This window comes from Prionailurus viverrinus, chromosome C1, assembly GCF_022837055.1.
Source record: "Prionailurus viverrinus isolate Anna chromosome C1, UM_Priviv_1.0, whole genome shotgun sequence".
NCBI lineage: Eukaryota > Metazoa > Chordata > Mammalia > Carnivora > Felidae > Prionailurus > Prionailurus viverrinus.
The window spans coordinates 201,065,879-201,089,824 of NC_062568.1; the positions used below are offsets into that span (position 1 = coordinate 201,065,879).

Consider the following 23,946-nt stretch of genomic DNA (forward strand, 5'->3'; position numbering starts at 1 on the left):
GACCATCAGTGCGGCCCGAGCAGCAGGCGTGGCGGGGGGCAGGGGGGGGGGCTCGGAGGACGGACCCCGCAGACGCGTGTGTCTGTGGGGGGGGCGGGGGTGGGGACGATGCCAGGCGGGCCCCAGACAGGCCTTTGCTCCCTTAAGATCCCCGCAAGGCACCGAGATCTTCAGTTTACTCGGCCTGCTTGCCCTGTGGGTAAGACGGTTAGTGGTTTCTCCTGGTCAGGTGCTGACCTACGGGATCTCCCCTGGCTGAGAGCTCCAGGCAGCTGGGCAGGGCTTCGTTTGCCTCTGGGATATCCCCATGGCCTGGCTCTAAGGGACACCTTGTGCCTGTCCGATGAATGAATGAATGAATGAATGAATAAACAAACGAATGAACAAACGAACTAACTAGCTATGTCTCTCCCATCCAACGGGGGCGTCCCTCGGACGGGAAACTGCGCGTCCCATCAGATGGGGATGCCCCCAGCTTCTGACACAAAGGTTAGAGAAGGACTCTGGGTCTGTCCGGCTTCCCCATGGCAGGCCTGCTATGCTCTTGACTTGGAGACCCTCGGAGATCCTACAACACCAACACCCACGGCCAATGCTTCCAGATAGCGTCACAGGCAACCTTCTTTGACTCTGGTAGCTCTCAGCTGTCTGTGACCATCCCCTCTTCCCTGCTTGGCCCATACAGCAAACGGGAAGTCACCATCGGTGCTGGCAACCCAGACAGGCAGGGGTGAGGCTCATCTCTGTAAACTCAGCTTAAAGAACTTGGTGCTGGCTCCCTGGTGTGTCCACTTACTCATTCAACAAACATGCATGGATGGTGACTGCGGCCCCGGGATTTCAGAGGAGGAAGAGCCACGGTCCCTGTCCTCGGCAGGAGGGTGTCTGGGGCTGGTGGGGGGAGGCAGCTGAGAGCACAGCATCTCTGCTATGACGTGGTGAGGGGCATGACAGAGGCAGCTCTCAGGGGGCTCTGGGAGCCCAGGGGAGGGGACTCAGCCAGTGTGGTAGTCCAGGAAAGCTTCTGGGGGAGGTGACAGTGGCTGTCTGGCTCTCCAGGAGAGAGAGTGGGGAAAGGCAATGCAGACAGCTGGGTGGGGGCACGGGGCCACGGGTGTCCCACTCAGTCCAGGGAGACGACGGCAAGACAGGTCCTTGTGAGCTGACCTGCAGGGCCCAGGCCCCTGGTGGTGACACCCCTTATAGGAATGAGGCCGCCGGGCCAGGAGGGGAGCCTTGCTGGTGGAGGGTGGCAGGGGGCATAAGGTGGGGTCTGTGCGCAGAGGGCTTTGCACCCGCCCAGCACTCCAGAATCAGGACCCCGGCTCCCCTAAGCCTCGTCTTCCCTTTCTCCTTCTTTTCCTTCCTCCTGGCATGAACTCAGGTGACCCTCCCAATCCAGAGCCCTGCAGAGATGTGTGAGGCGAGCTATGAGGCCCCCTCCCCAGACGAAGTAACCGAGGTCTTCAAAAGCCTGTGGCTTCTTCAGACCTCACGGCAACTCTTTGGAGAGCAGCTCGGAGGCCAGAGGCCAGAACCCACCCGCCCGACAGGGTCAGGACTGACCGTCAAGGATGAGTGTGGGCGTCTGACCTCTTCAGAGGTAGGTCCTCACCCCAGGGGCTGGCAGCCTCTGGCGGGGGCGAGTGGGGCTGGGGTCCCAGGGGCTGGGGCATGAGCACAGCCTCTCCGTGACCCTTCCCTCCATGCTCCCAACACAATCCCCTCACCCTGGGCTCACTCTCCTCAGTCTTTTCGCTGCCCACCCCCTGAGCCCGAGTCAAGGGCACTGGGCCTCGGGGGCTGGTCTTGGCCTTCTCCGCAGCCGGCAGGGCTCAGATGGGACTTAATGGTTCATCAGCCCCATCGAACCGGCGAACGCACGGGGACGGGAGCGGGAGAGTCTAGGCGGGTGCCCGTGGAATCTCCCAAACTCACCCTCTTTCAGGGGAGGGTCCACATAGGGTACAGGGGTGATGGCAAGAGGGACCCCGTGAAGGGGGGGGGGGGGTGTGAGGAGCGCTGACACCATTGGACTGTGTTTGTTGCTTTCTGACTGTGGAGACAGGTTCTCCCGGGTCGAGGAGTTTGTGGATCGCAGGGCATCTGGCACTCGCCAGGGAATTAGGAGACCCGATTCTCTTCCAGGCTGCCTGTCAGGTTCCCACTCGAGACCTTACTTTCCATCTAAGAAAATTAGGAAACTCGCCACCCATCCAATCGCCCCCCTATAAACATCAGCCTCGCTATCCCTTCCAAGGAGGCCTGGACTCCGAGAATAGACTCAGGGGCTCAGGGAAAACACACAGGCCTGGTTTCCCTTCCTTCGGGAGGATAATTGTAGGGGGCGGGGAGACTCTCGGGAGGGTTTGTCAGCTCTGGTGAGACCCCGGTTTAATCCTCCCTCCCCTCCCGCACACCACCAAGATGCCAAGCTCACAAGAGACAATGGACGGGGGGAGGGGAGGAATGGGGGAGGGGAGGGAAAGGGGGAGGGGTTAGGAAGAGGACGGGCGTGTTTTGGGATGGGCTGGGAGCCACGCACCCAGACAGTACTCGTCCTGCAAGACAGAGACCGGCAGAGAACTACCACGAGTCTGACCACAGCACTCAAGAATTATCAGTGGCTCCCCATTACCTCCCAGATAAACAGGACAAAGTCTTCTTGTGATCAGACCGCTGCCTGCCTGTCCCAGCTTCTCCCCCTCTTCCTGCCTGACACGTCATATCCCCGATACACCAAATAATCCGGTGTCTCCCAAAGACATCCGCCATTCATTCATTTATTCACTCAGCAAACATCATAGAGTGCTACCATGTGCCAGGCCGCAAAGAGGGCTGGGCTGTGAGCTCTTTGAGGACAGGATAGAACCATGGCTCATCTACCTTTGCAGCCCCAGCACCTACATTGTGCCTGCTACATACTAGAAAAACCCTGTTGAATTCATGGATATCACCTAACAAATACTTAGTGAGCACCTAAGTGCTCACCTTAGTGAGCCAGACACTGAGCTGGGCCCCGAGCATCAGCGACTCAATGCCCTCCTGGGGCCACCAGTCTAATGAAGGAGACAAACAACAAATTATATAAATTCCTGATACTGAGAAGTGCTACAGAGGAAAAATAAAGGGCGGATGTGGAATAGGCAGGCAAGACCTCCCCAAAGAGGTGATATCCAGCAAGACCTAAAAGGGCCAGCCATGGGAGGGTATAGCAGAAGAGCCTTCTGGGCAGACCAGTCAGCAAGTGCAAAGGCCCTGAGGTGGGAACACACCCAGCAGGTTTAAGAAAGGGCAAGGAGGTCAATGCTGAGTGAAATCCCGAGAGTCGCAAGCCCTCCTGGGGCCTCTGTCAGAAAGGGCTTGCGTGGTGCCCAGTGGCTTGGGAGGCCTTGGACCCTGGGCCATTAACAGACAGCTCAGAATCAGCTCAGGCCCAGGGAGATTTTCCTGTAATGGGATTTGTTCAATGGGATTTGCCCTGGAACATCAAATCAAATCCACATCTGGGATAGGTGTGAATAGGGAGGTGCTTACTCTCTCCCAGAGTCCCTGGCGGCCTCTCTCCATTTCATCTAACCCCCTGACTCTAGGCATGGCAGTTTCCAAGCTATTATCTCCCCTATTTTGCGGATGGGGAAACTGAGGCACAGAGAGGCGAAATCACAGAGATCACACAGCCAGTAAGTGGCAGCGCTGTGATTTGAACCCGGGTCTCCCTGCCCTCTAGCTGTGTTCCTTCCCAACAGGCTGTGCTGGAGACCGTGGGGGAGGAGAGGCCCTTGGCGACCCTGAGGAGCAGGTCCTGTGGACCCAAGTGGCCCTCCATGCCCCCCAGTTGGCCCGGGGACCCCTGGGAGCAGAAGCAGGGCCCGCAGAAGCAGGAAGCGTTTGCCCAGGGTTAGGGGCCCAGCTGAGAGGTCTGGGGCCTGCAAACTTTTGAACTTGAGGAAGTCCCAGTCTGATGCGGTAATCCACCCCCCTCAAGAATGCTAAGGCCTCTCCCCCGGTGGGTTTTACTTTTTTCCCGGTGACCTTGCTTTCGCTAATGTATTACTTCTTGGTACGTTACCGTTACTAACTCAAAATCAATACCGACCTCCACATCTGTAAGGTTTTATCTGAAGGCAAAGCTCCGGGCTGTCCGTCAGGCTGAGTGACAGCCATCCCTTCCTCTGCCCCCACCCGCCGTGGCCCCCGCCCGCCCCCAGCCCCTTCCTCTCCCTCAGCTCTAAATCAGTCCCAGCCTCCACCAGACTAAATCAATAAGGGGCAGCCTCAGCCCCCTTCCGCCCGCTGGGGAGAGGCTGGCTCGCCGGTTTGGGGGTGGGGGCTGCGGGAGCCCCGCGCCAGCCCTCCTTCCACATCCTCCGCTCGCCACCCCCCACCCCCACCCCACCCCCCCGGGATGCGGTGGCGCGCTCCGGTCCTTTAAAAGAAGGGGATGGGAAAAATGTAATTAATTCCCTCCGCTCCTGAGCTGGCCCCAGGGCCTGGGACCGAGGAGGCAGAGCGGTGGGATCTGCACCCTCTGTGATAACCGAGTGCGCTTCGGGAGCGAGGCTGCAATTAGAAAGGGGATCGCCATCACTCGGGCTCTGTGGCAGGGTGCGGGGTGGGCGGAGGGGGCCGCGGAGGGACACACGGGAGGGGGGGGGCGGGGATCAAGCCTGGAGAGGTCAAGGCAGTGGGACCCGGAGATGAGACCGGGGCTGGAAGGAGGCCAAGGACCACCTGGACCCGTGGGCGGGTCAGGGAGCCCCACCCTGGCACTGACAGAGGGGACCCCGAGCCCCCGGAGGGAGAGCCGTTTCACACACACACACACACACACACACACACACACACACACACCCCACTCAGCCATCAGGGCTCCCAGGGGCTTCCCTGCAGCACCGGGGACCAGAATATCTGCACTAACATTCATGCTCAGCCCAGGGTGAGCTGTGAACCCTGGACAGTTTCTTTAGCCTTCTATGTCTCAGTTTTCTCATCTGTATAATGGGACCGGCAATAACCGTAGCTACCGATAGGGTCCCTTTAAGAATTAAATGGGTCCGTGCATGCTGAATGCTTAAGACAGTGCCAGGCACACGTCTGTTCTCCACGCACGCTAGCTGCCCCTCCCCTTCCACCTGGATCAGAAGGGACTGAGCTTGAAAGCCACCCTTGAGGGCGGACTCAGGGAGCTCCTCCCTGTGTCTTTTTCACCCCCTCTTCCCCATGGGGCCTGGCACGCAGTGGGCGCTTTCTGAGTGGGGAAAGCCCCCGCCCCACAGAAGCTGGGGCCTGCACCCTGACAAGGGAGCCGGGTGTGAGTCAGCGGGCCAAGGCACACCTTCACGAGGACACCCCACCTGAGTCCAGGGAGGCGAGGCGGCCCCCAAAGCCTCTGTCTGGATCACCCAATAGCTTCTGGGACACTTGCCCCCACGCCCGCTTACACGGAAGCGCAGGTAAATACATACAAACCCGGGAGACTGCCACGTGTTCACAGGTGGGGAAACTGAGGCCCAAAGGGGGCAGTGACTTCCACTCCAGGAGAGTGGCACCACAAACTGATGGGAGTATAGCCCATCCCTGGGCTTACGGCCGCTCCCGCCTGCCCTCAGCCTCGGGTTTGGCTCCAAAAGGACCGGCTGGTGGGGCCCACTGAACGCTTTTATCTCCGACGTCAGCCCTGGTCCCCCGTCTCACTAATTCATTCTCCTGACTTCCAGAAGAGGTGAGGGGGGCACGTTTGGGGGGAGGGCTGCCGATTGCCCACTGTCAGGAGAGAAGGCAAGGGTATGGAACACAATGCTTGAACTTTGTGACATCTGTCTCTGGGGACTGAGGGACTACCGGGGGCAGCCCCGCTCATGACTTGCCCTGGTCCCTAAGGGTCTGGGGCCTGGAGTCCCTCACTGGGTCCAGATGGAGCTCCTGGGGGCATGCCCGGCTGAGGGTCAAGGCTGCTCCACTGGGGTCTGTCTGCTCAGCTCTGTGTCTCCGCCTTGGTCGCCCACTGGAATCAGCGGGGGAGTCTCGTGAAATGCTGGTCCCAGGATCTCACACCCCCGCAGGCTCCCAGGAGTCGGTCTGAGGCTCTGGGCATCAGGAGGGTTTAAAGCCCGCTCCCCCGGTGATTCTAACGTGCAGCCAAGTCGGCAAACCGCGGCGCCCAAGTCACTGCCGTTGTTGCTACCCACGCGTAATAACGGGCGCCAATCCGCACCCACGCGGATGGACACGTGGGCACGCACGCAAAACACGCTGACGCGCGTGCTGACTGCACGCGGCGTGATGCAGACAGGCCAACGCGAACACGCACAGAATGATACGCACGGGAAAGTGCACATACGCACGCGGCCAGGCCGCGCGCCGTCACACGCTTCGCGGATGCACACGCAGGCAGACACGCTTACACGGTCACGGACACCGCAGTCTCACAACCCCACGGTCGCCGGCTCCCGACGGATACGCAGACACACTTCACGCCAACACCCCCTCCCCACCCCCCGCCCGTCCCACTGCCTGTCCCCCAGCTGCACACTGGGATTACTGCAAGCGAGAAATCACCCACCCAGGCAGCCGAGCACCCCCCGCTCCCCCTCTCTCCTGCTCGCGTCTTGCTAAGAGGATCGGGGCCCCCTCCCCTCTCCCTGCCCCCTGTGGACAGCGGTAATGGGCTTCGGGTGCTGACTTTGAGGTTCCAAACAAGATTTCCTGCACGTCTCCCTGTCCCTGCCCCCCACCCCCCACCCCCTCCTTCGCCATCCATCTCTCCGCTCACGGGCGTCGCCCTCCCTCCGCCATCCGCATCTCAACCAGGAGAGCCGGTGCTCAGCCTGGCCGGCAAGGTCCCCTCCCTCCTCCGCCTTCCCCACCCCCACCCCAGCCCCTCTCAGATCCTTTTCTAAGCCCGGCTACTGCCATTCTCTTGCCCAGCACAGCCCCTGACAGTTTCCACAGCATTTCCCTTCAAGCCTCACACCTCTTCTACGGAGCAGTCACCCCACTTTCCAGATGAGGCACAGGCTTAGGGGCTCACCCAGAGTCACCTGGCGAATGAGTGGCAATCCTCTACCCCCGACTCCTAGTCCGGTGCGCTTGTGCTGCCCCTGACTGTGGTCTTCGTGTACCATATACGGCCCTGGGTCATGCTCAGGTTGATGTGTGCGTGCGTGCGTAATGTGTGGCTGCAGGTGGGAGGACCACACGTGGGAATGCTGCATGTGTGTGCACGTTCGTGAGTCTGCATGCACATGCCAGTGTGGCTTATGTGTGGGTACGTGTCCCGTCTGCCCCTCTAGCTGACCTCCCCAAGGGCACACCCTGGGGCCGGGGGGCCATCTGGTCACTGACTGCTCTCTCTGACCGGAGGGGGATTTGCCATCCCCAGACTCCTTCGGATTTTCTCTCCCTTCCACGTCCAACACAGCAGACCTCAAAAGACTCAGGGGGGCAGGCTCTGTCTGGTTGGGGAGGAAGGCAGGCAGGATAATTTCTGCAGAGAACGGCTTCAGCCTAGATGGGGAAGAAGACTCGGGAAGGCTAAGCCGGGATGAGGCCTTGGGCTCGGGCCTCACCCAGAGGATGCTTTCAGCCTTTCTGTGGCCCTGCCTTCTGCCCTGGGCACAGCCTGACCCTGACCCTGGATTTGGCCAGGAGCTGCTGGGGGCTGACTTGCTGTCCTATTCCCAGTGCCTGGCACATAGTAGGTGTCCAACAAATATTAGTTGAGTGAATGAATGAATGAATGAATGAATGAATGAATTTATCTGTTATCCCCAGCACAGGGCCTGGCATAGGGGAGGGTGAATGAAAAGAATAAACAGAGGGGTCTTGTGGCATACTCACACCAGCCCCTCAACTCAACAGAGCCCCCTCCCACCCCAGGGGTCCTTGGAGGCCTAGCTAAAGACGGCCCCGGGGGAGTGGGGGAGCTGGACAGAATGACTCCCCACTGGTTGTCTAAGAAGTCAAAGATATTCTCTCTCTCTCACAAACGCACACACCCATTTCCAATGTTTGCTCCGTGAGATGCCAGGCTCCAAAATCCGGAAACATCTAGAAATATCTGGAAGCACCGGAGGGGGGCTGGCCTTGGCGTCCCCTCCCTGGGTGGTTCCCGGGTTCGATGGTGTCCATGCCAGGACAAGGCCCAGGACTCCCGGCCCCCAGCAGGGGCTGGGGCTAGAGGGGTGCAGTGGGATTCAGGGACCATCTCTGATGGCGCGATAATGGCGGAGGGGGATTAGAGCGAGCGCTCTGAGCGGCGGCCGGGTTGGAGAAGGAAGGGGCCGATCGCCGGGAAAGATATGACTATTTAAAGATAATGATTGCATAAATTTAATTAGCACACTTTCACGCGGCAAATGGCCGTTTTGTAATTAATGTATCTGGCATGAAAGATCCCATCTCCTCCCCCTCCCCTCCCGCTCCCCCTCCTCTGCGGCCCTAATGAAAGACAGAGAGCAAGTGACAGAAACAGTTTGTCAGTGGCTCCAGGTGTCAGGGGCCTAATTGGCTGAGCTGAGGGGAGGGAAGGGGTGGGAGGGCGGAGAGGGGGGCGGAGGGGGGCCTCCTGGACTTTGGGCCCAGGTTGGGAGAACAGGAGGGTGGGGAGGCCTAGGCTCTCAGCCTCCCTGGCGTGGGGGGTGCTCCCCCTCGGTAATTGCCGGAGACGAGGACACAGAATGGCAGTGACAGGGAGTGAGTGGGGGCAGGGAGGCCTCGTTAGTACCTGGGCAGACAAGCTGGCTCATATCACAATGCGTTAAGGGCTCGCAGCCATGATAGCTCAGGCCCGCTTCCCCTCTCTAAGAAGCAGAGTCCCTCAAGCAGACAGAATGCGTGAATGAATGAATGAATGGGCCTCGGTTTCCTTTCCTAGGAAATGGCCCTCGGTTATGGAGAGTCTCAAAAGGAAAAGTGATCAAAGGTGTCATTATTAAGCACCTACTGTGCATGCCAAGGACCTACTGTGGGCAGGCAGCACTGCCCTTCACGCCTTAGAACGGCGGTCCGAGGGGCGGGTGCTTTAGTCTTCCCAAGATCGGAACGCATGTTACCGTCATCCGTGACGCCTGGCTGCGGCTGCGGCTGCGGCTGCGGCCAGATAGCATCAAAGGCGGGCAGCAATGGTGACAGAGCCGTGGCTGGTGCTTTTGTTGACCTCTTCCGGTAAGGTCAAGGGTGGGCCAGCATCAAACCGTCTTAGATTCGAGGAAATAGGGGTATTGGCTGTTCCACGTTACAGGTCGGGAAACTGAGGCTCGGGGAAGCTAAGTGATTCGCCCCAGTCTACACAGTAAGTGGGGGGCTGGGATCTGAACTCAGAAGGTCTAATCCCAGAGACGATTCTCCCTCCAGCATTTAGCTAAGGGACCCACTGCAGGGCCAGCTCAGCACCTTTCCTGCCCCCAGGATGCCATGCCCTGCCATCCCGGGTAAGACGCTTGACTGACTCCAGAGAGGAAAGCCTCTTTGTTAGGTAGGGACAGCTGTCCTGCAAAGGACAGCGGTGTCCTGCGAAGTCAGAGCGGCCTGGTTTTCCCGTAGGATAATCAGGTAGCAGAAGCGAGAAGGTGGACAACGGCGATGCCCAACCTTTGCGCCCCGGCCGCCTTGGGGCGTGTGCACACCCGCCTCTCCGACAGTGCCCGTCCACCGTCTTCACCGGCTGCCCTCTGCCGGCCCCTGCCCCGGCCCCTGCCCGGTTTTCTCCGAGGGAGGCGGGGCAGGGAGGCCCGGAGCCAACCTAGGCCCGGTGGAGCAGGGCCCAGCCAGCCCTCTCCTGGACCAAATTCAATTTCAAAGCTTAATGAGTTTGCACGGGAGCCGGGTGAGCTCGCTGACGCTACTCCTTGCCGGCTGGGTGGTTCCCGGCCGGGCCACCGAGCGCTCAGCGGCCCGAGCAGGGAGAGCCCTGGGCTCCATCGAGAGCGGCGGGGGCACCGAGCGAGTGAAAAATGTCAGAGCAAATTGGTCTTGACAGCGTTAATATCTGCACCTCATAGCAATAATTACATGTAAATAAATAGCAAAATCACACTCAGCTGGAGGCAGCTTGGGGAGGACGGACGCTGCTAAGGACCAGCTGGGGACCCAAATGCTTCGCTCCATCCTTTTCTTTCCTTCTGAGAGTCTCTGCTCCCCCCTCGCCCTCCACCAGATTCTTCTTGCTGCACAGGACAGGGACCTCGAGCTTCCGGCCGCTCATAGTCAACACGGGAGGGAAGACGAAAACATTTGGGTACCCCCCCCCCACCCCGCTCTCATCCAGCTGTGAGGCAACAGCTGGAACGAGCATCCGCCCGCCTCTGTCTCCTCCCTCCCTGAGCATAATATTCCACCTGCGGGTCTTACAGAGACCCACACCTCAGCCCTGCCCTCCATCCTGGGCACCCTCCCGGCTGCCTCCTGGCCTTGACCTCCGTCCGCACGGCCACCCCCTGATCCAGGTGGCCGGGCCAGCATCCTCTCAGTCGCCCAGGCCCCGGGGCAGCCCGGTCATCTTCACCACCCCCCACCCCCCCCGCGATGGGTCCCAACACCCACAGTGCCGTGCAACATCACGTGCTGGTGCAGAGTCGCCGGCCGAACGTGGCGCAACTCCCCGGGGAGCCAACCTGACACGGTGCTCCTCGATTGTGTCACCGTGAGCGACACATACGGCCGCACCGTGCCCAAGAATACAAAATGTGCGTGCGTGTTTGTGGGGAAAAGTTTGAGAGGCCCAGTGTGCAACCAGAGTCCCCTCTGGCTACATGTTCGGGGGCGCGTGGGTTTGCTTTTGTTTTTTGTCTGCAAGAGCGAGGACCATGTCCTGCCCACGTCTGGATTCACAGGACTTAGGCAAAAGGCCTCTGGGGGTGTTTGAGGGAGGAAGAGAGGAAAAGGCAGCGGAAGGCTAGAAGGAGAGAGGAGGAAGGAAGGGGAAGGTGTAGGGAAGGAGGAGGCAGGGAGAAGGCAGCTGCTGTCCAGGCAGGCGATAGGCTTCAGATGGGCCCAGGTGTCCTGAAGGGGCTGGATTGAATCCAAGGCTCCGTTCATTTCCCTCTCCCCAGAGGGACCCAGGGGCCCTGTCTTCCGGGGACCCAGCCTCCCTCCCACTTCCTGTCTGCACGGTGCAGAGTTCCCACGACTCGGGGCTCTGCTGCCCCAGGAGGAGTGTGGAGGGCCCTCCAGCTACTTTGCTGCCCGGCCTGCCTTGCCTGCACAGGGCAGGGAACGCAGACTCCATTCTTCGCGAAACAAATATCTTCTCCAGAGCAGCCCCCGCGTCCCACACCGTCTTATTTAGTTCACCGACTAATCCACTTATCGAGGATAAAGCGCCCGTGAATCCCCATTTGATAAAGGCAGTCACAAAATTAGCAAAAATGTGCCCACGGCTCCCGCGTACCAAACAAACAAGAGGCTGGGGACGGCTGCGGAGAGATGTTGTCTCTCTCTAGTCCCCGGGGCCCCCGAGAGATTCGGGAAGAGATTCGGGAGCTCTCTCGCTGGCGCTGAGGGCTGGGAAGGCGATGCCGGGGGTTATTCGGGGAAGGGGGTTGGGCAAGGTGGGGAAAGGAGCCGGAATGGAGTCCCTGCCTCATCCCACACGGCACGCACCCCTACGCCAGCCCGGGTCCCTAGCTCCCGTCACGACCCAGCTCCACGACCCTGTGCCTGCGACACCTCCACACGTTCATCCACCACATTCATCATCCTTCAGCGCTGGCTCCGTGCCAGGCAGCGTTCCAAGCAAACTCGCTTGCTGCTCGTGACAACCCTGTGAACTAGCCACCACTGTCATCCACGGGTTATAGGAACAGAGAGGTCGAGTCACTTGCTGAAGATCACACAGCTGGTAGTCACTGCCCCCAACTGGAGGGTTATTATCGACAACTCTCCCGTTCAACCCTGGCCGATTCGAACTCCACCTGCATCTGCAACCACGGTCCCCAACCCTGACAGCAGTCCCCCAGCCCCCTGCTCTACCCCCCACTGCTTGCGGCCCCTCCTCTGCCACCGCACAGAGCCTTCAGGCTGCCGAAGCCTGTCCGCCCCCTCCACAATCTCACGACTGTCAAATTCACACCTTCCGGTGCTCCTGTCAGAGCCAAAGTTATTCTCCTGTGCCCCACCTCCACCATTAGGGGCTGTGGTATCAGGGCTGGGGGGCGTCCTCCTCGCAGAGCCCAGAGGTCTCCCTATTTTACCCCAGAGGGCTCCGGGCACCTGGCTGACACCTTGTCCTGATCATGGCGGCAGGGCTGTTAATGCCACCACACGGATGGGAAAACACAGACTGGAATAAAAACTCAGCCAGAGTCAACCGGCTCATCCGGAGGGTGGTTCTGAGGAAGAGGGAGGGACCAGGAGGGGATTCTGGAAGGCTCGGTCCCTGGGCTGCCCACACGGCCACCAGCTTGGTTTGGGAAGGAGGGGCTGGTCTCAGGCCTCAGGGGTGGGGACATTAATCACGGGGAGCACCTGTCAGGGTGGCCTCTGGAACTAAAGGGAAACACTTGTCAGAAGGGCAGCACTTCTCACCCCGGGCTCCCGGGTCTCTGAGACTAACCACTGCCCCTCCAGGAGGCCATGGCTGGGAGCAGGGCATCTGGGGTTCAGGCCCGGGCAGCCCCCTTGGCTGGGGCAAAGGCCCTCCACAGACACCTGGACCGTAGGTGGGAGGAAGGAGCAGGGAGTAGCAGAGGGAAGGAACCAAGGGCAGGAGCCGGGGCAGGGGTGGGACTGGGATTCACGGCCGGCCGCAGAGCCCCTGCCCTCTCCAGCTTTGGGGCCGCCCCCCTGTCTCAGCCCCCTGTCCCGCCTCATTTCTAGAAGTTCGTGTCCCTGAGTCCCCAGCACGCCTTGATCCCTGCTGGCCTCCTGTGTTTGCCCTTTGTCTTCCCCTTCCTGTCCCCATCCCTGCCTGTGCACCCCCGTCTCTGTCTCTTGTTCTTTCCTTCTCTCTCTTCCTGTTTCTATCCCTCCGAGTGCTTCGCCCCCCCCCCCCCAGACTCTCCTTATCTCCCCCTGTCTCTCTCCCTCTCTCCCCCTGCCCCTGCTGCTTCCTCTCCCTGACCTTCTCTCCGCCAGCATCTTAACACCCTGTTTCTCTCTACGGTCCGTCCGTCTGTCCGGGCACTTCCCCGCCTTTCTGCCCATCACCCCTGCATACCTCCAGCAGGAGGCGCCTCTGGAATCACTCTGGACCTTCTCGCACCAGAGCTGAGCCCGCCAGGCCGGGTGCCAGGCTCACGTCCTGGTCCAGCTGGGGGTCACCATAGCATGGGACCGCAGGACCGGGGTAACCCTCAGCCTACCTCCCCTGTTCCCCCTCTGGGCCTTCCCTCCAAGACCCCTTCCGTTCTCCGCCCTCTGCCTTCAAGGGTGGTCCAGCGAGTCACTGCAGGGAGCTTCTGGGGCATCTGAAAACTGGGCGGTCAGAAAGGACCCCTCACCCAGTGCTTCTCAGACTCTCCCGAACACGCGAATCCCCTGGGAACTTCAAGTGCAGACCAGACCCGGAGCCGCCAGGGTCCAGGCCAGCCTCTGTCTGATCTGGCAGCCCAGCACGGAGGAGAGGTGAATCTCTGCCAGCGGGCAGACCTGGGTTTTGGATTCCGACGCTGTCCCTTGCCGCTGACCTTGAGCTTTGCCTCGCTGAGTCTGCAAAATGGGCATGACGATTCTAGGCCCTCAGGACGTGGCGACGATCAGATCACGAACGGGGCAGAAGTGCCTCATGGACCCCCACGTTCTAAACAAGTCAAGGAGGTCACTGCCATTATTATGGACAGTATCGGTGCTCAAGGAACAACTCTGCTCCTTTTCCTTTACTCCCCAGCTGGGACAGCTGCTTCCTCCTCAGGGGGGGCAACATGGAATCAGCTGGGGTTGAGGTCAGCACCCAGGGGGGCTCGGGGAAGAACATGGGGAGCTGGGGGGTGGGGGGGCGCATTCTCTGTGGTGGGGGAAGGAAGGCAGGCCCCGTGGGAGGCTCAGGAACTTCTACCCTGGGCATCACCTCCCAGTTTCAGGCTGGGTGTGCCCTTTGTGTAAGACACCTGACAGGGCCCTCACAGGACCTTAATCCTGCGACTTCCGAAGGTCAGACCCACTGTCTGGAGCGAAGGTTGAGGGTCCGGTCGGTCGCTTGCTGAGCCCTCATGCTCTCTGCAGGCGGGGAGAGGGGAGGCAAGAGACCAGCAGGGTGCCAGGGACAGGGGCAGGGGTGGGGCTTCCTCATACATTTCATCCGGGGCCCCCTCTTCTGCTGGATGCTTGCCAAGATTCCCCGGGGCTTTGCTGGCAAAGCGGGGACTGCCCACACCACTGCGGGCAGAGGCGGAGATGAAGGTAAAGGCCGCTGCCATACCCACTCGTGCCCTCGGCAAAGCCCTGCTAATCCCGGAGTCCTTCTCGGCGGTGGAAAGCATGCAGGGCCATTGTGGGTGTCTTTCTTAGCAAAAGGAGGCAATGGGTTAAATGAACTATTCCTAGGATGAACTATTGCTGGCTTGGACGTTGCTGGAAAAGGGATCTCAGTTCAATTCAAACAGACCCTCCTCTGAGGCCTCCCCTGAGGTCACTTCCTAAAGAAAGCGGAGGTCAAGGTGCTCATGCGAGGCTGACAAGGTGAAAGCTTGCTAATCCAGCGCTTTGATAATCCCAGGTCGCCTCACACGGGCGTCTTCCTTAAAACATGGATTCTCCTGGTCCCGGTGCAGACCTAGGGCACCGGCCAGTCAGGGTGGAGCCTGGGATTTAGATCTTTAACAGGCATTCCAGATCCTTCTGATGCACAGGTTTGGGAGCCACAGTCTCTCCTGAAGCCTCCACACTGCAAAGAACCCACTCTCCAACAGTCCTGACAAAACCAGATTCTGCTTGCACACCCCCCCCCCCCCAGAAACAGGATGCTCCGTGCTTTACAAGGCCACCCCTTCCCTGTACAGCCGGCCTGGACGTGGACAGCCTTTCCCCTTCACGTCCTGAGCTGAATTCTGCCACCTCCCCATGACTGCCACACCCTGCCTCCAATGGGACCACCTTGGCGGTCTCTGTGCCCCCGACAGACAGCTCTGAGGTTTCTGGGGGGGATTGCGAAGGTCTCCTTTTGACCTTACTTTACAATATCTGACCTCCCGAACCCCCAAATCGCAGTATTGCTTGCCAAGGGAGATGGTTACCACGTACAGCGGGACTTCCCAGTGGTCCGTCCAGCCCAGCCTGGCCAGCCCCGGGGAAGGTGTTTCCTTCCTCATTGGAGGATTCTGGGGGGGTCACGGGTACCCCCCTGCCCCCATCCCTCCCCTCGTCTGGGATATCGCCTCTTCTCTGGAGGCTTTTGGCTCCTGGTTTGCTTGCTTGTCTCTAATGGAACTAACTGGAAGGAAGGTCCTCGAAGGCAGGTGCACGGGGCTGGGCAGAGAATGAATGTTCACCGTGTCCAGCTGTGCCCACGGCAGTTTACTGGCTCCCTACTGTGTGCTAGGCTTTGCGGCAGGAGTCATGGGCCACTAGGGTAACCTAGCCCTTGCTTTAGGGGGAGACAGCAGTATCCAGAAAGTTAGAATTCAGAGCCCCAACTGCTACCCTGGGAGGCAGTGTGCCCACCCAGACTGGACGGTTGGTCTGGGAAGGCTTCTCGGAGGAAGCGGCCTCTAAGCTGACACCAGAGAGATGAATGGGGGCTTGGCTAAGTGAAGAGAGGGAGGACGTCAATGTTTCAGGCTCAAGGATGGGCATGTGCGTTGGTGGAGGGGGAGGGAATGAAGGGGAGTGGGGGTGGAGCCCTGACACTGCCCCGGAAGTGAGTTCCTGCCGGCTTCCCAGCCTGGCCGGATGGCTCGCCCTGGTCCCATCCGCCCCGCCACCAGGCCACCACCTTGCGTGCATCGGCGGGCCGGCTGGGCCGGCAGGGCGGGCAGGGCGGGCAGCGTGTTCCGGGGGCCGCCGGGCTCGCGCTGCTCCCCGATCCCGGGCCCGGGCAGCAGGAATTAAGCAGGCCGCCGAGCCCGAGCGCGTCCTTATCTCGGGGAGACAGTTGTTGGGAATCACTTTGACTGAGTGGTTTTGTCTCCCCGCATTTTCCACTGTCAGGCGGCCTCGGGCCATGGATCAAAGGCGCGCGGAGGAGCGCAGGGAGGGGCGGGAGTGGGGATCCGGTCCCCTCCCCCCCACGCCACCCCCGCCCCCGCCCCGCCCCGCCCCAGCTCTCCCACCGCCCCCCCCCAGAACCGCGCCCAGCCCCCGCCCTGAGAGTGGGCAGATTGCGAGGGGAGGGGGGGGACGGAGGGGGGCGGGGGGCTGGAGAAATCGGGAAATGAGAGAAGGAGTGGAGAAGAATATGAGAGATTAGGGGAAAGAGAGTGGGGAGGAGGGCTGGGTTTGCGGAGAGAAGGAAGGAGGGCGGAAAGGGGTCTGAGAGCAGGCTGGGTGCAAATGGGGTGAGGGACAAGGGGTGGGGAGAACTGGGGCACTTGGAGGGGAGGGCGTGGGTTAAGGAGAGAAGCGGGAAGCAGAGGAGGGTGCGGGGAAGAAATCACAGCTGGGACCCAGAGAAAGTTCTGGGCTGAGGGACAGGACATGGAGGCAAGACAGGCTGGAGGAGAAGGAAGGTGGGGGGCATGCCTGGCTGGGCTGGGGGGTGCCAGAGAGTCTGTCCTCCCTCTGAAGAAAGTGCTGGCCTTCATCACTCTGGAGGAAACAGGTGCCGGGTGGAAGTGACTGCCCAAGGCCACACGGGAGTGGGGGAGGCCCTAAGGCCTGACCTTCCAGAACAACGGCCCTAGAGACACTGGCTGAGATCTCAGATGCTCCCTGAAGCCCCAGGGGAGGAAGGTCCTCTGCCTGTTTCCTCCACATCAGCTGTTATCCTGCAACGGCACTCTCTGGGGTGGCTCAGAACACCTGTCCCCACTCCCAAAGGTGTTGGAGAAACGTTCACAGCTGGGGAAAGGGCCAGGAGAGAGGAGGGGCTGGAGAGAGGACAGCCCTGGGGCTGAGGCTGGGGCAGGGCAGACACCTAGACCAGGAGGCGGGAAGGAGCAGGGGACCTCAGGGACCCTGGGGAAAATTAATTCTGCAACAGGAGGTCTGGGGCCTGGCCCTGCCCCCAACTCACGTGTGGCCTTGGAGCCCCTGTCTGCAAACAGCTCCCCTGAAGTGTGCCGGAGGCCAACATGCCTCGCGTATCTCAACATGCTTGTTCCTCGGCTTACTCTAGGAGACGGAACCTATTGCTAGCCCCACTTTATGGAGGGGTAAACTGAGGCAGAGAAGAACCTCTCTGGAATCGCACAGGCAGGACGTGACAGTACTGGTGATTGGAACCAGGCGCAGGGACCCCAGAGCCCACGTCTTGGTACCCCTTGCTCTGTTGCCCCTGAGGGCACTGGGAGTAGCCGAGATCAGAGTCACGTGTGGGGCCCCCCACATCCTACCAGCAAGCGGGCCACAGACCATTCTCGCGACAGATGCTGGGTGAGAGCATGGGCTCTGGGAGCAGGCAGGCTGTTCAAGTCCAGGGCCGGCCACTTGTTAGCGATTTATCTCAGGCCAATTATGTACACTGCTGGGTTCCTCTGTCCCCCCATTTGCGAGACAGATATAATTGAGGTCCTCCCCTTCCAAAGGGGATCGTGTGAAGATTAAATGAGATCATCCATGTGATGGGCTTAGCACAGCGTCTGGCCTGTGATAAGTGCTCAAAAAAAAGAGAACGTTATTCTTGGGTAATATCTGCCTAGTAATACAAGTACTTTTAACACACTGATACGATGTGATAAACGCACAGGGAAAGCACAACTAACCCAGCACGAGGGGGTGAGCGAAGGCTTCCCGGAAGGCGGCCAAGTCCTAAGGAGTAAGCAGGAGTGGTTTTGAGATGGGGACAGGGTGGCGGACATGGAGTCCCAGCCGAGAGAGCGGCAGGCACAACACCTTGGAGGCAGGGAAGAGCGTGACTCTTTGGGGTCCCTCAAAGTCACCCTCCCTCTCCTACCCGGGGTGCCACCGGCCTCCCAGGTCCTGTGGCTGGCCATCCCGGCGGCCTCCCTCCCGCTGGGGACCCCAGGGACCAGCCTGTGCCGCTCCGAGTCTGCCCGCCGTATTAATTGCTAATCTCCCTCATTTTCTTCCCCTCTATCTGCCGGGACTGTCTCATTCCAAGCCCCCGTACTAATCAGAAAGAAGGACAAATCCGCTATTTGCATTCTTTCCCACCAAACCAGGCAGCTCTGGAAGGCTAAACCCCTGGCCTGCTGGGAAGCCCAGAAGGCCCAGGCTGGGGCCCACGAGCCTGAGGGGGGGGGGGGGGCAGGCTGGAGAGGAGGGCCAGTCCCTGCCCACAGATCTAGAGGCTGTGACTCATGTGCTTGTACAAAGAACCCACAGAAATCTCAGACTCTGAGCAGGAAGGTGCCTTACGAACAGACTGATTCATCTCTTTCATTGCACAGACAGGGAAACTGAGGCCCAGGGGGAGGCATGTACCAAGGTGACACAGAGGGTGAGACGCGGAGCGGAGAGGGAGCTCAGATGTCCTGCCTTTCCAATCGGTGACCAGGCATGGCCTGGGCTAAGCCAGACCTCCAGTCCCAAAAAGGAAATGGCCAGAGACAGGACATCACTCATTCCATTTCTAATCAGGGCAAGGAGAAACAGAGACCGGAAGACTGTCACTTATTAAGCGCTTGCTATATGCCCAGCCTGGTACCACGTGTTTCACATGAACAAAGTCTCATTATTTGTCATAATTCTGCACGACGAGTAGTATCGGCCCCGTCTTCCAGCTGAGGAAACTGAGGCTCAGAGAACTCATGTGACTGGCCTGTGACCACACAGCAAGTAAGGAGAGAACCCAGTATCCGAACTCCTGTCCGTATGATCATTCCACTTGTCCCTGATGTATCTGCGTTAGACACCGTTTTAGTATTCGCTTGATGATTGGCTGCTGTCCTGTCTGCACCAACCTCCTAGCCCTTCCCTGATTGTCCCCTGAGCAAACCCCACCTCCCCGCTGAGACTCCTCCAGGGAGCCTTCCGTGACCATCCCCTTCCTTCCCCAGACCCCTCTGCACTTCCTATCCTCGCCGACCGGAAATCCCACTAAATTGTCCACAACAGTTTTGGTGGGGAGGCGGCCCCTGAAATATGCGAGGTTAGAGACGGACAGTCAGGTACATGTCTTTTCCGAGTCTCCCTAGACGCTGTGTGAATAACGGGAGTTAGGTAAATGGAGGGCATTGTAGGTAATGACATTCAAATACAGACTGAACGATCGGCTGCCTCCAACACCTGTTGGGAACAGAGCGTAGCTGCAGACGCAGGGGGCTCACCACCCGTGGCTGATGGCCTACTGCGTGCCAGACGCCGGGTTCCGTGTGGTACCCACATGAGTCATCAGGCACTGGGTACTGCCTGTGGTCCCACTGAGGAGCGCGGGGGTGCATGGAGCATCCGGGCCCCCCTCCCCACCTTACCCTGCCCCGTGGGAAGCTCCCGCCCACACCTCTCCAAGGTGTGCCGTCCAGATCCCTGCACACGATTTGGTGGTGGGCAAAAAAAAGTCCCAGAGCGGCCCACCTCTTGTCCAGACTCAGGGATGTGGACTTAAGATGCTATCTTCCCAGAATCCTACCTAGTCCTCTAAGAAAGGAGAACGGGTCAGGGTCACCCTCCTACTTCTCTCTCTCGAAGATTAAAAAAAGAGCCTAAAGTCACCCAGAAGCAATAAACCGCACCCCCTCCCCCCCCCCCCCCCCCCCGCCCCAGTTCCTGTACACAGGCATGACCTGCCTCTCTCAACAGCAGTCTGGAAAGTTCCTGATCCCAGCCTTGCCTTCCCACACGCCCGGCCCAGCCCGGGCCCCTCCACCCAGGAAAAGGGGGTGAGAAAGGCAGAGAAATAAACAAGGGTCTGTGTTCACCGGAGGCGGGGCTCTGTCCAGGCCTCTCCCTGTGGGCTGGAGCTGAGCCCTTGACTGACGGGAGCAGGTGGTTTTGTTTGGAGCTTCCAGGGGGGAAATAGCTCAGCTTTTCGCACTGAGGTAGGTTCACTGTGGACAAAGGCAAAGCTGGATGTGAGGCCGATCTTGGCAGCGTGCGTCCCTCCGGGGGATGGCGGGGCTCGCAGATGCCCGGGGCCCCGTGGCCGATTCTCTGAGCCTGGTAGCTCGTCCCTGCCCCAGGGCTGGGCTGGCCAGGAGTCAGGGGGAGAGGGCACTTGGGGCGTGGGGTTGCCTGATGGACTGAGAAGACAGTACCCGCGGCCCCCCGCCTGGTACGCCAGACGGAGGCGGGCAGACGTGGCTTGTGGCAGAGGGTCTCTGGGAGCTGGGCTGTGCTGGGTATGGAGGAAGCCAGCCGGGGAGGCCAGATGCTGCCACATGGCCTTTGGCTTCGGGGCCGAGAAAATCTGGCCACAGACTGTGGCCCTTCCCACCAGCTGACCCCTGACCCCCCCCCCCCCACCATCATCGTTGGTCACGGTGAGAAATGGGTACGTGGGTGGGTGGGGTGACTCAGCTCTTCCCTAACCCTGGGGAAAACCACTCAGGATCAGAGCTGTGTCCTTCCAACCTGAGCCAGTCACTTGTTCTGTCCTTGCTCATCCTTTCCCAAGGCCCGAGCGGAGCGGGGAGAGCATCCTGTGTGTTCAGCAGAAAAGGGTGCTTCCTGCACCCAGCATTCTTTTCCCCCCAGGACTGGGCTCAGGGGAACACACACACCATGTGGTCCTGGACTGGAGCCCAACTCAGGCATTTTCCAACCAGTGGAAGGGAGGGTAGGCGAGAGGGGAGGGGGGGGAAGGGGGTAAGGCTGAGCAGGAGGCCAGGGCGCGGATGCAGGGCAGAGGGAGGCGGAGAAGTAAAGAATGGATTAGAATTTATTAAGCACCTATTATGTGCCAGGCACTTTCCTCGAATTCTCGCTTTATCCTCACAGCGCCCCCAGAGAAGCAGAGATTATCACTTCCCGTTTTCAGATGAGAAAAAAACGAAGCCCAGAGAGGTTAAGCAAGCTGCCCCAGGGCCACACAGCAGCTCGGTAAATGGCAGAACCAGAACTCCAGCCCAGAGCTGTTTCTCTAGCCCCTGAGCTTCCTCCTACTCGGGGGTGGGGTGGGGTGCGGGGGCTTGTGGCAGAGACCCCTGGGAGAGCGAAAGCCTGGAGGAGATCCTGAGAAGGCAAAGGGAAGGAAGCCGGAGGCAGAAGAGGCGCCCAGAAAGGAGAAGAAGGAAGGGCTGGGCGGGGCACAGAGGCGCGCGCTCACTCGGCTGGGGGCTGGGGTTAAAGCCCCCGTGTTCCTACAACCCACTAAGCCGGAGAAATGAATTCTGATCCCTCCAAAACCCAACCTTGGAAAATGTGCGAGAGAAGGGTCTCCTTTCAGGGGAGCAAGAAATCCTCCGCACTCCTCCCGATGCCCCGGTAATGCCAGGATGTCCCCAATCTGCTTTGAGGAATGGAGAGATTAAGAATAATAAAAAAATTGCAATAAAATACGTGTGAAGGAGGGGGTAATTGTGGACAAACGCAGCATTCAAATTCATTTTTCAGGTCTTTTACACACCATTTCAATCTTATTTTCTGCTTGTTAATGAGATCTTGTTGCCTGGGCTAGGCAAAACCTTCCAATATCAGGACGTAATTGCACATAATTTTCTCTCCTACCAGTGATTTGCATCAGTTTTTAAAAAATTCTGGGCTATTTAACACCCCACCATCCCCCTCCCCGTCTTCCTGCCTACAAATCTCCCACTCCCTCCTCCTTCCTCGTCCCTGGTCCAGCAAGACTCATTTTAAATGCTTATTATAAACGCAGTGTCGCCAATAAAGAGAAAAAAAAAAAAAACACAAGGAGGAAGTGAGAGGAGAAAGCAGCACACGGAGTTTCCAGGGCTCATCGCACGAGGGGCACAGCGGACTGATCCTGCTGAGGGGCACCGCGAGGCATGGCTCGTGGGTCAGGCAGATCGGTGTCAGTGTCCCATCTCGGCCGCTCGGCTGCTCTGTGGCCTTCAGCAAGTCACTTAACCTCTCTGAGCCTTTCTGCGGCACTTGAATGACTTCACAGAGCCCACGCGCTTCGCTTCCGTGGGATCTGGCCCTCGGCAGGGATTCAGCGGATGGAGTGCCTTTCCTTGCTGGGTTGGGTCCCCTGAGGCCCTCAAGTGATGCCAGGAGCGAAGTCTGCTGTGGCAAATCACTCAGGAGACCCCTTTTCATCAAGAAATTAAATAAAAGCCTTGAGATTTATTCCTGCCGGTTTTAGGAAGAAGGGGACGCTTTGCATTGGATGATTTGGACCCTGAGCCTGACTATGCCCCGTGGCTGCAGACTTCAGCTTCACCAGATGGACCGCAGGACGGACCTTGGGGGGTGGGGCTGGGGTGGGGGCGGGGGGCAGCCAGAGACCACAGAATAGCACAGAGGGCTCTGGAGGCAGACCGTTCCAGTCCCAGCTCTGTCACTTTCCAGAACCTATCGCAGAGCCTGGCACGTGGCAGGCACACGGATGGATGGAGAGGTGGTTGACCCTGGACAAGTCAGTTTCCTCATCTGTGAAATGAAGGTCACAAGATAATGGCCAGGGTTCGGTGAGTGAAAGCAGCCGAAGCATTTGGCCCCGTCCGTGCCGGCCCTCCGGAAGCATCCACCCCACCTTGGCCGTCACAGGTAATTCTTAACGGGCCAAAGAGGGAAAGGAGAAGAGAACATCAAGGAGCCCAAAAGGACAAAAAGGCTTGTTTCACTGTGACTGCGGCCGTGTGATGAACCGCACACTCAGAGAGTATTTTTCATTAGTTCAGTTGGGGGAAATCGTAAATATGTAAATCCCTTTTACAGGTTCCTTCCGGTGAAGCTCCAGCGAGGAGCAAAGGACACAATGAATGTGGGACATTATGAAGGAGAAAATGAGCCACTGTGGCAAAAAAGAAACACCCCCTTCCTGTGAAGCAGTGGCAGGAGCCGTCCGCTGGGGGTCTGGGGCTCTGGGGGCCGGCCCTGCTGCTAAGCTAACTACGGTTTGGGGCAATTTTCTCCCCTGTCTGGGCTTTCCAGAAGTTTCCACTTCCAGCTCTGCTAGAATCTGCACTAAAGAAGTCTGGAGGAGAAGGAAGCTCAGGCCCAGGGCGCCCCACCCCCACCCCAGGGACACGCCCACAAGGGCCCTAAAGAAGCTGCCAGCACCAGACGCCCTGCCCGGAGCCTTTGGCCAGACGGGACCGTGTTCCTGATTCTTCGCTCAGGACTTCAGACTGCTCAGCGGGCATGAGTGACTTTCTGAGCCTGTCTCCCCTCACACCGGGAGGCCCCCGGGACAGCGCTGGCTTCTGCCATCACACCAGGGCATCTAAGGACGGGGGTTTTCCTCTTGTGTCTGACTGTGGGCTCCTCAGGATGGGCGAAGTCCTTCCTCCGCCAGACCAGGAGCCTCTCAAGGCAGTGGCTGCGTCTCCCCCATCAGACCGGGGAATTCTTAAGGGCAGGCATCCTAAGGGACCTACATATAGGTGTCCCCTTTATCTCCCTGCCCACTACCCCTGCCTCCCAGCGTGCCCTGTGTGCGATTCCTAGCCATGGCGGGCATCAGATTACTCACTGTAATTCATAACCACGAAAGGTTCCTCTTGTCCTAAGCTGTCCTGAGTTGTTTTCTAAGAGCTGTGTCCAAGGACCTCAGCCTGGGCTAAAGGGGCGAGAGCAGGCTGGGCGGGAGGGTCTGCAACAAGTCCCCAACAAGCCATCAGGGACGAGATCGCACGGGCAGTACACTGACCCTTGAAGAGCACAGGTTTGAACGGCGTGGGTCCAGTTATGCATGGAGGTTTTCAATAAATATAGCACAGCACTGCAAATGTATTTTCTCTTCCGTAGGCTTTTCTTCATAACGTTTCCTTTCCTCTAGCTTGCTTTATTGTAAGGACGCAGCGTCAAAGAAACAGAACGTAT

The 23,946-nt window shown here is 59.2% G+C and overlaps 1 protein-coding gene across 2 annotated transcripts in view; it reads right to left on the bottom strand.

Annotated features, from left to right (window-relative positions):
* The window catches only part of PAX7 (paired box 7), a 97,747-nt gene that overhangs the window by 9,937 nt on the left and 63,864 nt on the right, over nt 1-23,946 (bottom strand). The window lies entirely within an intron of this gene.